This window comes from Oryzias melastigma, linkage group LG22, assembly GCF_002922805.2.
Source record: "Oryzias melastigma strain HK-1 linkage group LG22, ASM292280v2, whole genome shotgun sequence".
Taxonomy (NCBI): domain Eukaryota; kingdom Metazoa; phylum Chordata; class Actinopteri; order Beloniformes; family Adrianichthyidae; genus Oryzias; species Oryzias melastigma.
The window spans coordinates 2,850,279-2,864,711 of NC_050533.1; the positions used below are offsets into that span (position 1 = coordinate 2,850,279).

The 14,433-nt window shown below is 34.6% G+C and overlaps 1 long non-coding RNA gene across 1 annotated transcript; it reads left to right on the plus strand.

Annotated features, from left to right (window-relative positions):
* Nucleotides 1-4,374: 4,374 nt before the first annotated feature.
* Nucleotides 4,375-13,125, plus strand: LOC112148738. Its single transcript, XR_002919681.2, has 3 exons — nucleotides 4,375-4,721; nucleotides 4,794-4,839; nucleotides 12,372-13,125. It is a non-coding gene; the product is annotated as an uncharacterized LOC112148738 (long non-coding RNA).
* The last annotated feature ends 1,308 nt before the right edge of the window (nucleotides 13,126-14,433 follow it).

Genomic DNA, 14,433 nt, shown 5'->3' on the forward strand with positions numbered 1-14,433 from the left:
GAAGCTGCCTGGAGGGAATCGGTCCTGATGCTGGGAGGCTGGGGGAAGATGATGGGTTGGAAATGTGTTTTTTTCACTTTTAAGTTGTCTTCAGTCCTCCACTTTTCTACCCAAAATGCCTTGTATTGTACTCAATTCCTGCTTTCCTTTGCCAATTCAAATAAAAAACAATTCCAAGCAAGAAAAAATTAAAGACAGACTACAGTTTAAATGAATCAAGGTAAAACATCTAATTACAAAATTCAATTTTTAACCTGAATTAGAAGACTTGCCTGCGATAATGCTAGCGTGAATGCTTTTTGCTGTATCTGCTGAAGATTCTGAAGCTTTTTGCTGAAAATGGCGACGGAATTTACTTTAATTCTGATGGGATTTACTGAAAATGCAAAAGCTATTTGCAAAATGTTTAGTTTGTTAAAAGACTAGAATTTTGTTAAGATACTATAAAAGAGTGTTGACAGAGTTGACCGAAATTTCTGAAAAAAAAAAAAAATCATTGTAAAATTGCTTAAGAATCCCTAATACACAACAGTTTTGCAAAGATATTTAGTGTGTTGCTTAATCATGAGCTCCAAAATAAAACCTCAGTAGATGCCACATTAGCCAAAAAAGCTAGCTTATTTCTTACATATCAGCTAAACTCCAAAATAGCCTGACTAAATTATTCAAAAACATTAGCCTGTTGCTAAAATAGAAGCTAACACTAAATTACTCTATAAAACCTCAGTAGATAATACATTTGCCAAAAACACTACCATTTTGCTCAACTATTAGCTTAACTTCGAATTGGAATAAAAAAAAACCCTCCGTAGATGCCAAATTTGTCAAAAAGATAGCTTATTGCTTAAATACTAGCTAAACTCCAAAATAGCCTTAAATTCCCCAGTAAGTTAAATTAGTCAAAAACATTAGTCTGTTACTAAACTAGAAACTAAACTCTAAATTAGCCTATAAAATTTCAGTAATTAGCCAAAACCGTTAGCATGTTGCTCAAATGTTAGATAACCTCCAAATTGTCATAGAAAACCTCAGTAGATGCCAAATTAGCTAAAAAAGCTAGCTTATTTCTTAACTATCAGCTAAACTCCAAAATGTCCTAACTAAAATATTCAAAAACGTTAGCCTGTTGCTAAAATAGAAGCTAGCTCTAAATTAGCCTATTCCTCAGTAGACAATAAATTGGCCAAAAACGCTAGCATGTTGCTCAAATATTAGCTAAACTTCAAATTAGCATAAAAAACCCTCCGTAGATACCAAATTTGTCAAAAACCTAGCTTATTGCTTAAATGCTAGCTAAACTCAAAAATTGCCTTATCCTCAGTAAGTTAAATTTGTCAAAAACATTAGCCTGTTACTAAACTAGAAACTAAACTCTAAATTAGCCTATAAAACTTCAGTAATTAGCCAAAAACGTTAGCATGTTGCTCAAATGTTAGACAACCTCCAAATTATAATAAAAAACCTCATTAGATGCCAAATTAGCCAAAAGAGCTAGCTTATTTCTTACATATTAGCTAAACTCCAAAACAGCCTAACTAAAATATTCAAAAACGTTAGCCTGTTGCTAAAATAGAAGCTAGCTCTAAATTAGCCTATACCTCAGTAGATAATACATTTACCAAAAACGCTAGCATTTTGCTCAAATATTAGCTAAACTTCAAATTAGCATAAAAAAATCCTCCGTAGATACCAAATTTGCCAAAAAAAGCTAGCTCATTGCATAAATACTAGCTAAACTTCAAAATAGCCTTAAATTCCTCAGTAAGTTACATTAGTCAAAAACGTTAGCCTGTTGCTAAACTAGAAGCTAAACTTTAAATTAGCTTATAAAACTTCAGTAAATTACAAATTAGCGAAAAAAGTTAGCATGTTGCTCAAATGTTAGATAACCTCCAAATTATGATAGAAAACCTCAATAAATGCCAAATTAGCCAAAAGAGCTAGCTTATTTCTTACATATTAGCTTAACTCCAAAACAGCCTAACGAAAATATTCAAAAACGTTAGCCTGTTGCTAAAATAGAAGCTAGCTCTAAATTAGCCTATTAGTATGAGAATCACTGGTGTGAATGTTTATTAAGCATTCACACAATTACGACAAACCTGAGGAGAAGACTAAACGGTTTGAGGATCTCATCCATTCCACATCTCTTCTGGAGCTGTGATGCTCAGACCTGGATCTAAACTCGGGTCCTTCTCTGTCAGAAGGTATGTGTTTGCTCAGGTGACATTCACACTCCGACTCTATCGCTCAAAAAGACACATTTGACTGTTTGTGTTTTTCTGGTGAGTCATAAGTTTCCCCTGGTTGTTTATGTGACTCAGCCTGGTGTTTGCCCATGCACACATGCAGTACATGTTTATTTTTAAATCTTTGAATCTTTTTGCGGCTCTCGGAGAGCGCGGACGCCAGCGGGCCTCGCCGGGGGTGCCAAGCGTGAATCGAACAGAACTTTGACCAGATGGGCTCCGTGGATCAGGTTACCTGTTTCCACCGGAGCATCTGTCCGGCCTGTCAGTCAAACGGAGAGAGCCGGGAGTGGGAGGAGGAAGAGTCACGGAGATGAGAGCGACGGATGAGTCAGGGATGGATTGAAGCGAGGAGCTCCAACAATTGAACACTAGTTGAGGTCACATGATTTAAAGGTAAACGAAACCAAAAAATCGGTAAGAGTTTTTAAAGTTCATGAAACTTTCCGGGATCTTTTGTTTTGGCAATAAAGCGATCCATAGCTTGGAAACAAACATCATTTGTCACATTTGTTCTCCTGTTTTGGCAAAAAGATGCCAAGAAAGAAAGAAAATAATATATATTTACATCTTTTAAGTTATTAAAAGTTGTTTTGTTTGCAGATTATACAAATGTTCTCTGTAGTGATGATTATCTTAAGATAAAGAGCCATAAAAAATGGATGAACAGTAATAAGTTCAAACAGAATTGTGAATAAACAGACAAAACAAGTTCTTAGGAATGCTAATAGACAGTGTTGATGTTCTTGTAGCACTTTCACCATCTAAATGACCACGTAGACATATATCAGTCAGTTGACACAGTGATGTGTTGACGTCACCTTGACAACGCCTTGGAAAATCAACGCTGTCACCATTGCTTCCTGTTCGCCTGTCGCCATTTTGAAACCCATCAACAGTGATTGCCGTGGACCCTATGGATCTATATTGGGGCCAATATTAATTGAAACCCAAAAAAAATATTGGTGTTTGGCCAAAAAAAAGTAAAATGTAAAAAGTTTTGCTATTCTAAAATAACCTTAATTATTGTCAGCTTCAAATATTATGTTTTTTTAGGTTTCAAAACTAACCACTAGGGAACTCTTTGTAACGAGTTGTAGATGGCGCTTTGAACGGGCTAGAAAGGCGTTTTGGAAGTGCAGTTTGTTCCCGATAAAACTGCTTTTTACAGCCATTTTCTGACCGTAATTATTAAAGTTCTAGGAGTCAGTAAACGCACCAGGTCTGAAGTTACCTCCCTCAACAGTTCTGAGTAGTCCTTGGTGTTACCCCCGCCCCATCGCGTCACAACGGGGCCAAAAGTTTTGAAACTGAAATTTTAAGGCTCGAAAACAAAACAAAAAATGTTAAAACTGCAAAAAAAGTTTTGAAATTAAAGTTTTGAGTTTTAAATCCCAAAAAACAGAAAATTCAACATTGAGAACAATTACGTTTATTTTAGAAAAACAAAAAAATTTTGGACATTTTACTTTTTTATAATTAATTTGGGGTTTGAATAATATTGACCCCAATATAGCTCCATATAATCCTAGCCTGATTTACGTCTGGTACCACGTCCACAACCGGTACCGGGTTAGGTTAAGGTTGGGATTAGAAAGAAGATCTTATAAAGAATGCATCAGAGCATGAATGATTTTTATGACCAATAAAATGATTTTTAAATCACTGGTGACATCTCAGGCATTAAAGAGTTAATAATTAATAAGTAATTTCTTGATTGTAATACATTGTGTGTATCTGCTCACTAGTACTTCAGAAACTACACTTCTTTCAGTCTGGTCATCTTTTATACATTTTATTAGAAAAAATGTACAATATCATACACAAAATTGAAGTTTTGGAGCATTTACAAATCAACTCTTTCTAAAATCTAAACAATTAAAACTCCTAAACTTAGCAGCTTAATTGTTATTTTTCTTTTTTAGTACTGGTTTTTAAGCTCTGTTAGTATTTTTCCTTTCTTTCTTTGGTAATTTACATGAGTGGAAACAAAAAAAAAGCTTAACCCCAGACCTGTACTTGTACTAATGTTATGGGCTAAAAATCATGTCTAAATACATTTTGAATTTTAATAAAATAGGTTAAAAGGAAAGTCAGTACAGGTTGTCATCAACGCAACAAACAATAAAAAAACAACTTTATTTTGAAAATTCAGGAAAGTTTCTGAGCTTTTATCAATATTTTCTGTTTTAAAGTGAACAAAAAAACGTTTTGAGCGTTATAAAAATCTGACTTCATGCATATTTTGTGGTTTGGATCAGAGGAATGTCAAGATGACCACCTTCACTTTCTCAAACTGTAGCTTCAGATCCTCCTTTCAAACAGACAGAAATTTCTGTTTTCACTGCCTTCAATTGTGTCATCTTCATGAACCGTGACCGACTGCAGTGACCGAGCTCTCAGAGCTTCAAGAGAGGATCCAGAAGGATCAGCAGCTGAATCCGGTTTGAGATCGGAGGAAGGTGAAAGAAGGTGAAAGCTCTGTTTTTTATTTTTTTTGTGCGTGGGTTTGAGATGCGCTCTCACACGGCTCTGTGTTGGTAGACGTGCCATGCTTCAATCCTGAGGTGCAGAAAGATGCATCAGCCAGGTGAGAGTGTCGGTAGGAGAGGTGTCACCTGAGCTGGTTTGGTGGAGCTGCACAAACAGAACAACCGGGACCTCCACCGGTCAGAAACGCACACGCCAACGTTTATTCAACGTTCCTAAAGTCTTCTTTTACTTTGTTTTACAAAAACTCATTCCTAAAAACACAGTTCTTGTAAACAGGGGTATCCACATACATGGATATCACATTCCGGGTTTTATTCCCACAGCTGTGAATTCTGCTTAACTTGGGCGCCGTGACCACACGCTAAAATGGTTAGCTCAAATATTAGCTCAGGTTATGAGGGGTTAAAGAAAAAACTGTGTTTACACTGTAAAATGTGAAACATTGGATCAATGAACACAAACTCTGTCATTTGTTACATTTAAAAAACATTATTTTGTATCAAATAAATGTAAAAAAAAATAGTTTTTATTAAATTACATTTTTGAGTTGAATAAACCATCAACTGTAAAGTTTTAATTAGATGACAACAAAAAAATTAAATGCAGCAGTCTTTTTTTCAGTGTAAACTGACAATAACTTTATTAGATTAAAGAGACCAATAATTTGAAATACATAAATAACAGTTTCACAGGTAACACTTTTCAATTCAGTTTAATTTATACAGCCCAATATCACAAAGGAAAGTTGTGATATTGGGCTTCATGTAGGAAGTTTTTAGTTTATACTTTTATTCTTACGGTTCTCGATTCAATTTTTGCACTGTGTTCATCATTTTAAAAATGTAAAACAAACTGATTGTTTGATTTGATTTATAGGTTTAAGTCAAGCGTTAAAATAATGAAATAATACGATAAAAAAATAATTACAAATTAAAAATATTTCAACCCAATACAGAGATTGATAAAAAAAAGAAGACAAGTCGACAAAGACGACTGAATGTCATAAATAGACTATTATTTTTCAGTTATACAATTTTATTTGATTTGCTGTAATTTATTTTATTTTGAAATTTATAGTACTGGCTTCCATGACTCATGGAGTTCAGCGCCAGTCGACCTTTTTAGATCCACCGAAAAGATTTTTTTTACTTTTGTAGTTGCGAAAATTAAGATTTTTTTAGACGTTCTGATGTAAAAAAAAACAAAAAAACCACAAACCTGTAACATGTTTGAATATTTGATGACCTATAAGTCGCTCCTGTACGACGGAGTATTGGGGCCACTTTATAAACAAAAAAAGAAAAAATGTAATTAAGACTTTAGATCTCGCACATTTACAAGAAAAAAAGTTGTTAAATTATGAGAATAAAGTCTTATATTTATGACTTTAAAAGTCACAGTCTAAACGTATGACTTTTTTTCTTGTACATTTAAGACTTTTAATCTCATAAATCTACAAGATTTAAAGTCATAAATTTACGAGAAAAAAACGTGTAAATTTACGAGATTAAAAGTAATAAATTGATGAGAAAAGAACCAAAGTTTTGTGTTTCTCAGAGCCGTGCTCAAAGATAAAAGACGTCGAGAATCTTTTGAAGATTTATTTCCAAATCCGTGTTAAAAAACAAAAAAATTCTGAACATTTCGGCGACTCGGAATCAAATTATCAGTGAAGGAGACTTTCCGGGTTCGGTGTCGGTAATGCCGAGTTTCACATGAAAAATTAAGAGATTATTTCGCAACTTTTATTTTTAAACGTTCAGTTTAACTGTTGAAATCTAAGATGCTTTTCACAGTTTAGCCCGTCTGTTTCTGCTCAAGTTTAATCTCATATTTACAAGATTAAAACATTGATTTACAAGATTAAAAATAGTAAATTTACGAGATTTAAAGTTGTAATTTACGTTTGGTGGTCCTAAAACTCCGTCGTACTCCTGAGTATAAGTCGCATCACAAAAACAAAAAAAAAAAAAGTGATTTATGCTCCAAAAAACATGGTAAACACTTGATATAAAGTATTTTCTGGTTTTCACTTTAATGTCAAAATGGGAAAATGTTTAAAATAACAGAAATCCCAATGGAGGCAATTTTAAAGAATTATTTTATTGTTTTCACAAACTTCTGAAAAAGGAATTTATCTCCAGTTTGTCCGTGACAACTTTTTTTTTTCATAGAGCGTATTAAACGGTTGTCATGGTAACTATTATAGCCCCACATACCATTACTCACATAACATTCAATAGGACTTTCATTTGCACAGTTTGACGGCGAACAAACACAGTTTCACTTCTTTTTTCCCTCACTTCCAGTCTTCAAAGTCGGAATCCGCCTGACCTCGTCCCCATTTGCTCAATGGCAGCTTCCTGATTGTCTCATGAGTAAAAGTTGCTGCTAGCATCACCTCCACCCACCTCCACCCCTCCGAGTTCGGTCGTTTCTCGCTGGAAATTCCTGTTTTTCTCCAAATTTGGTGAAAATGTGTGCCGTCTCCGCCGCTAACATCCCTCTCCTCGTGTGTTTTGGCCTCTCTCATCCAGCAGCCGTCATTATACAACTGATTGCTGCATTTAGCCTGGTAATTGAAATAATGAGGGAAGATTACCTCGCTGCTTTTAGTCACCTCGCCTAACCCACCAATCAGCTGCCAGCAGCAGGTCGAGACGTGTGTGTGTTTGTGTGTGTGTGTCTTCGCCGCTGTAATTTGTAGATATGAATGTTTATTGCTTATGCAGGCGTGTGTGTGTGTGTGCGCGCTCGTGTGTGTTACATCTGCACAGAATCAATGATGCTGTGTCCCCTCAACACAACCACAACAAAGCAGCTGAGAGTGTGTTTGTGTTGTTTATCTGCTGCTTGTGTTGTCCTCCTTCGATCTCACATGTCCAGAGGTGAGTCTGTCTCCATCAGAGCTTCAATCCACTGAGAGGGGGCGGTGCCTCATCCACATGACACTGTCAAAGTTTCTGGACTGAAACAAACGTTTACGGACACATCTGGAATTTGTTTTGTGGTTTAGCCCAAACTTATGAGCACAAGGAGACTTAAAAACTAATTTTAAAACTGATCCGATCCATAAGTTTCCATTGACTTGGACACAGCAGTGTGCAGTGTTTAAATATCTAACCATCCAAATTATGGTCTAAATAAAACTCGACAATTTATTATTTTGTTTCAATTTTTAATTGTTAAATCATTGACTCAACAAAAAAACTAATACGGCAGATTATTGATTTTTTTTCCATTGACTTTACAAAAGAAACACAATTTATTTATTTATTTTATTTTTTATTGACTTTAAAAAATGCTATATAATTACTTTTAGATTATTTTTGTATTATTTAAAGACGACTTAAAACAATCCTAACAGTTTATTCTCTTTTCTTTTCTTTATTTTATTTCCTTTATTAATTTTTTATCATTGACATAAAAAAGAAATACTTCAAATTATTGATTTATTGATATTTTTCCATTGACCAAACAAAAAAAAAACCACGACAATTTGTTCATAAATTTAATTTAATTTTTTTCATTAACTTAAAAAAAGAAACACAAAATTTCCTTATTTTACTGTATTTGTTTCACTGACTTAAAAAAAAATGTCAATTTCTCCATTTCTTTAAGTTAAAAAAAAATCATTAAAATTGATTTAATTTTATTTTTTCATTGACTTTAAAAAAACAATAAAAAATAACTCGCAATTATCTGAAAAAAAAAAGTTTTTATACTTGCAGGAGATGGTTTTTAAGGTATATTAAAATCGATATATTTTGCACATTTGCAATGATAACATTTTTTTAAATCAAAAGAGTCACATGACCAACAATCGTGACCACGCCTAGCAAGGCGCTGCACGGCGGATGCCATCAACAGCCTCACACGGCTCATCAAAAGAGCGTTTCATTCTGAATTCTTGGATCCACATTTCATTTCATTTTGAATGGTCCGATTCTCTGATCTATGATGGATCAGGACATCTTGATCCAAAACTTCCACCAGTGTGACTCAGAGATAAATACCTGATACTGATCCAGATTCCCTGCATTTAATGCAAGATAATAAACTGAATTTGTACAAATAAACAAGAATGAATGTCAAATCAATTTACATTTTAGATTGATGAAGATCATTGCTGTTTTTCCACATCAGAATAATTTGGTCGATTTTGTTAACCCCAAATCCACATCAGTACGTGTGCCGTGAACCTCCGTCCCACTCGCTTTGCTCATTGTTTTGTTTCATAAATATCTTATTTTTGGACTACCAAAATAAAAGCGTGTGTGAGCACTTAAAATATAAAATAACATTTTATAAGTACAACAGAAGCTTTTATTTTGCAATCCGGACCTGATTCCACTTCTCTGACTTTTTATGAAAACTTTTAGGCGTCAGTGGACATTACGGAGTCGAGAGACACGATGAAAATATTCCAACTGATTATTGAACGTTACCTTTTTTACGTCAACACAACAGAGCCGCAGACAGGCGGACCGGTGTAAACAAACCTTCGCGACTCGACTGTTCGGTTGAATTGTTCCAGCTCTACGTTGAAGATTGGCTGGTCGTCGTGTTTTTGCTTTGAGTCACGTCTTGAACATGAACAGAAACTATTCTGCAGATCAGAGGATTTGACCTCCTGATCCAACTGTCCTCCTCAGTCAAAGGAAACGTGGAAGTTTGCTTCTATAATTCTATTAAAAAGGAACAAAAAGCTTCAGGTTTTCAAGGAGACTCTTCTTATTTATTTATTTATTCATTTTTCGGTGACGTTTCAGCAGAAATGTGATACTTCTGAGTTAAACTGATGCACAATTTTAATTGCAACCTAAGAAGACCTCGTCACCATGGAAACCAGTCGCAGTGTGAGGCGCTTGGAGACCGTTTTTTTTTTTTTTTTTTGCGGATGATGGATGACAGACCGAATGTGACGGAGTTTAAAATAGACATATGCACAACTGCATGGGAAGAAACTGACATCGTATGGAGTCTGGGTTAATGTCGTGAACGTGACGCCGTCTCGTCAGATCGCCTCACCTTAAACACTTCTTGGTGGCTTCTTACAGGAAGCACCGTTTGGCGTTTCGAAATCTACTAAACGCAGATTAAGATTCTATTTGTTCTTAAAATGTTACATTTTTATATTTTCATGCGATACTGAACATTGACCAAGAAAGACAATAATCGAATCATCCAAAAACAAAATCCTGAATACATGCACAAACACACTAAAACTCATGCTAGCAAAGATTTCAAACTGAGTTTTGATACTTTTTAGATTTCAAATCTTTTCTCAAAATCAGAATTTTCATCACATTAGGAGTTGGGATAAAAAAATAAGGACAATATTTTTAAAATGCGTCTTTAGATCCATACTCTTGAAAAAAAAACAAAAAAAAAATCCAATTTAACTGTAATATTTGGTTCAGTTTTAAGGTTAAAGTTCAATAAATGTTGACAGGTTTGACTGGAATTCATCGTTACTTTGGGAACAAAATGTAGAAATATGTTCTAAGAAGAAGTGTTAGCTTTAGATTCCATCAGGATTTATTAAGATGATCCTATGATTATATTCTTATTTGTTCACGTTTTGGTCTAAAATGAGTCATTTCCACTTAGATATTTGATCTAAATGAACTTCAATTAAGTCCATAAAAATTAAAAAATACAATCCAGCAAAAATATACTTTTTTTGTCCACTTCTTGAATGTTTGTGTGTAATTCCATGTTTCTACAAACTGACACATTTCTATAATATTTCTATTAAACATAAACAAACAGATTCATGTTTACTGAGATTCAAATTTCACAAGTACAGATCAATTATTTTTAATCTAAATGTGTTTACAGTAATAATTTTGTTCAGTTTTGTTTAAAAAAACTGAAAGACATCTCTATTTTGAAGAAGTTCTTGCCTTTAAAGGTTCAAACATATAATTTTAAAATAATCTTTTCTTCTTAAAAAAGGACTTTTGAATGCACAAAACTAAATCTTTACATTTTAATTTATTATATATATTTTTTCTAAATAGCGGATTCTTAATAAACAATTATATGAATTCCTCTAATTGTTTTTTTTTGTCAAATCAGTTTTTGTTTTGTACACATTTCCCCAAACTTCACTATCATTCAGGAATTTTGGTCAAATTAATGTTGAATTTGCAGGATTTCTTTATACTTTACTCATTTTGTGGATTATAGTTACATCTTTGGATATTTGTATTTTAATTAAAGTATTCCATAGGAAGGATAGTCCGACACGATTCCTTCTCTGCAGAACATAAAACTCAGACTAACTTCTCACAAAACATCCAAACGGCTCCAAAAAATCATGTTCAATTTCTATTCCTTCAAAATAAAGGTTTATTTTGTCATTTGCTTTAATAAAATTAAAGAAAAAAAAATAGAGCAACAGAGACGTTTCAATAACTAAAAAAAAGTGTTTTTTTTATTATTTTTAGAGCCAATATTTTGGGAGTCCTCAGTGATTAAATCTGTTTTAACTCTCCCAGCAGGACATTTACAGACACATCATGAGGACTTCTCTGAGTTCTCTCAGCAGGCTTCATCTTCATCTTCATCATCATCATTAGCACCAAAATAACAGAAAGAATCTGTTTTCCTGCAGAAATGGAGTTTGGATCAATCGTGCAAAGAAGAACGCAAACGTTGATCTGGAAGTTTCCTCTGATCTACATAAAACAACCTAATAATTTAATGTGTAATTATGACATTTGTTATTTTTCCATCACTTTGTTTATCCTCAAACTCTTTTATTAGGCTTCAAAATAATAAAAAAAGTATTTACCGTCATCAAAAGAGGCTTCCGTCGTCTGTTTTGACTCCGTTGTTGACCCGAGTCTAATTGTTTTCTTCTTCACGTTTATTTATTGTCGTTGCTCTGAAACAATTAAAGATGCCCTTTTGTTCAAGTAGCTTTTTGAAATAAAAAAGGAGTTGAATAAGAAATTATTAAACTAATGAAGATTTTATGACCAGTAAGAAAGCAGCTGCTGAGACTCCAGGATGACGAAACCGTTAGAAAAGTATAAAACATGAAAATAAAATGTGTGATTAACGGTCAAAACCGAAAAACAATGTTTTTATTTCTGTGGAAAAGAACTTTATGAACTCTGCATGTAAGCGTTTGGTTAAAGGTTCTGGTTCTATTCTCCATTTTTAATCAACCCCACATTATGATACTGCCTCCACAGGCGGGTGTGTCTGACCCCTCCTCTCTCTGTTTATAGATATTTCAAATCTTAACTTGAAATTGATTTTTTGTTACTAAACACAAACTTTGTTTTGTTTAAATTGAGATTTTGTTTCTATTAAACCATTCCTGAAGTAAAATCATTTTGATAATAGAAACTTATGTATCAAAGTTTTTCCCTGCAAACAAAACAAATTGAACTATTTTGGACACAACACAACGATCATTTATGTGTAAAATAAAAGAATTTGGTCCTAGTACTGAGCCTTGTGGAATACCACAATGTATTATTTGGTGTTTTGATGAATGTCCTGCACATAAAGCTGACGATTGTCTAAGTGACTCATCACCCATTGTAATATTTCAACACGATTTTTCTGTTTTGAAGCTCTTATTTCTTCATTTGTGCTTCTTCTTCACAGGAAGAGGCGGAGTCATCCCTGACCAGAGTTCACTTCCTCCCACATTCATCCCTGCGTCTCCTATTCAGCCTCAGCACCGAGCGGCGCTCACCGACACGCTGGAGGACGACGTTTGCAGGGAGAAAGAAAGACAGAATGGGGCGAGGGGGGGGGGGTCTTCTGCAAACAGGTCAAAGGTCGGGGGCCCTTAAACCAACACTTGGCCCTCTGAAGCCTGAAGCTTTTACCTCTCCGGGAGAATGGGCTGGATTCAAGAGCGGCTCTAATTAATGGTGACGGACACGCCTGAAAGGGAGAGGCCGCCGACACAATCCAGACACTTAGTGAGGGCCGCGGGCCTTCAGCCGCAGACCCGCGCAGCGCCAGAATCATTAAACCTGCAGATTAACTCTTGCTTTTTTCCTGCGTTGGATCAAGACCCGACTCTTCAGCCGGACAATGGAGTGCTCTTCACACGGTGGAGCGGGAACCGCTGACATGTGACTCGCTTGTTCCGGCTGACAAAGGTTTCAGTCCTCTGAAATCTGCAGATATTTAACCATTTCAACGATCAGTACGGTGGCCCTGAGGGTTCAATCCTTTATTTTTAAGTTTATGCTCCTCTTTAGCGCCTCCCATAGGTTTTATTTTTTAAAGCTCCACACCTGTAAATACTGTCTCATCTCACTTAATGTTACTTTATGCAACACGTCCAGCAAACGTTCAGAAAATGAACTTTTTCACGGTGACGTCAGACGAAACGGCGACCTCCGGTGACCTCTGGTTCACAGCTTTAGACCCGCAACAGACAAATGTACAATATTTATTTCAGAAATGTCCTACTAAACTGTATTTGTTTGCTCAGATTGTTCACAAATAAAAAATACTCATTTATGATGATTTCTATTAAAAACGTCGACCTTTCGTTTCAACGGTTTCTAGTTTGGCTGATGGTATTAATGTGTATTTTAGGAGCGATAAAGCACAAAAACATCATATAATACATGCGGCCAACATGCACATTGCTACTTTACGTATTTTATTTGTGTTCAAAGTGGAATTTTGTTGTTGAAGCAGACCGACCAAATGTGAAAAATGTTTTGGATTTCATCAGGTAAACTGAATGTTTAAGACGTTACAGATGTTTGGAAGTTTCTTTGTTTGATTTACAGTTTATTAATGATAATAATTATAATAATAATTCATTGATGGTGGTTTGCAGGATCTGTTCAGGTCCCGTTGATAAAGTAGCTGTCCAGATCTCCTCCAACTCTGTGATGCTTCCGTCTGAAGAGGATTAGAATTCTGAATTTTCAATGTTCTTGTGCTAACGTAACAGACTTTTGTCATTCCTCGATGTCGTTTTGTGTTGAAATGAAAGTTTCATTTGGAGAAGGGAGTGTATGGAGCTCTGTTTACATTCTCCTTTGGTTTCTGCACATGACAGAGACATGACGTAAGGTGGTGAAAGGGCTTCTGGGAAATGAAAGGCAAAATAAAGTGACGGTCCTGTGAACATGGATCTCAGAACTCTTTATTTTACAAAATAAACTCCGCTCTACTGACACCGAACATGGAAATGATTTGATTTTAAATCGCCAAAAGGTTCAGAATTTCTTTGTTTTTAACTCCGATCTGGAAATAAATCTTCACAAGATACTTTACATCTTTCACCTTCAATCACGGCTCTAAGAAACGGACAACTTTGGTTCTTTTCTCATTAATTTAGGACTTTTAATTTTGTAAATTTACGGCTTTAAATCTCGTAGATTTATGAGATTTTTTCTTGTAAATTTATGAGATTCAAAGTCATAAATGTAGCCTACGACTGTTAAAGTCATAAATATATGAGTTTATTCTTGTAATTTAGCAGTTTCGACTTTTTTATTGTAAATTTACGAGATTTAAAGTCGAAATTTTAAAAATAAAATGTTCTTTATAAATTGGCCTTTTAAGTAGATTCTACATTTAGGTCACTTTTGAGCCAAAGTGATTTGTCATAAATTTGCGACAGCAGGCATTAAGGAGTTAATTCCTTTTAACAGAAAGCAGAAAAATAGTTTATATTCTCTAATATAAAGAA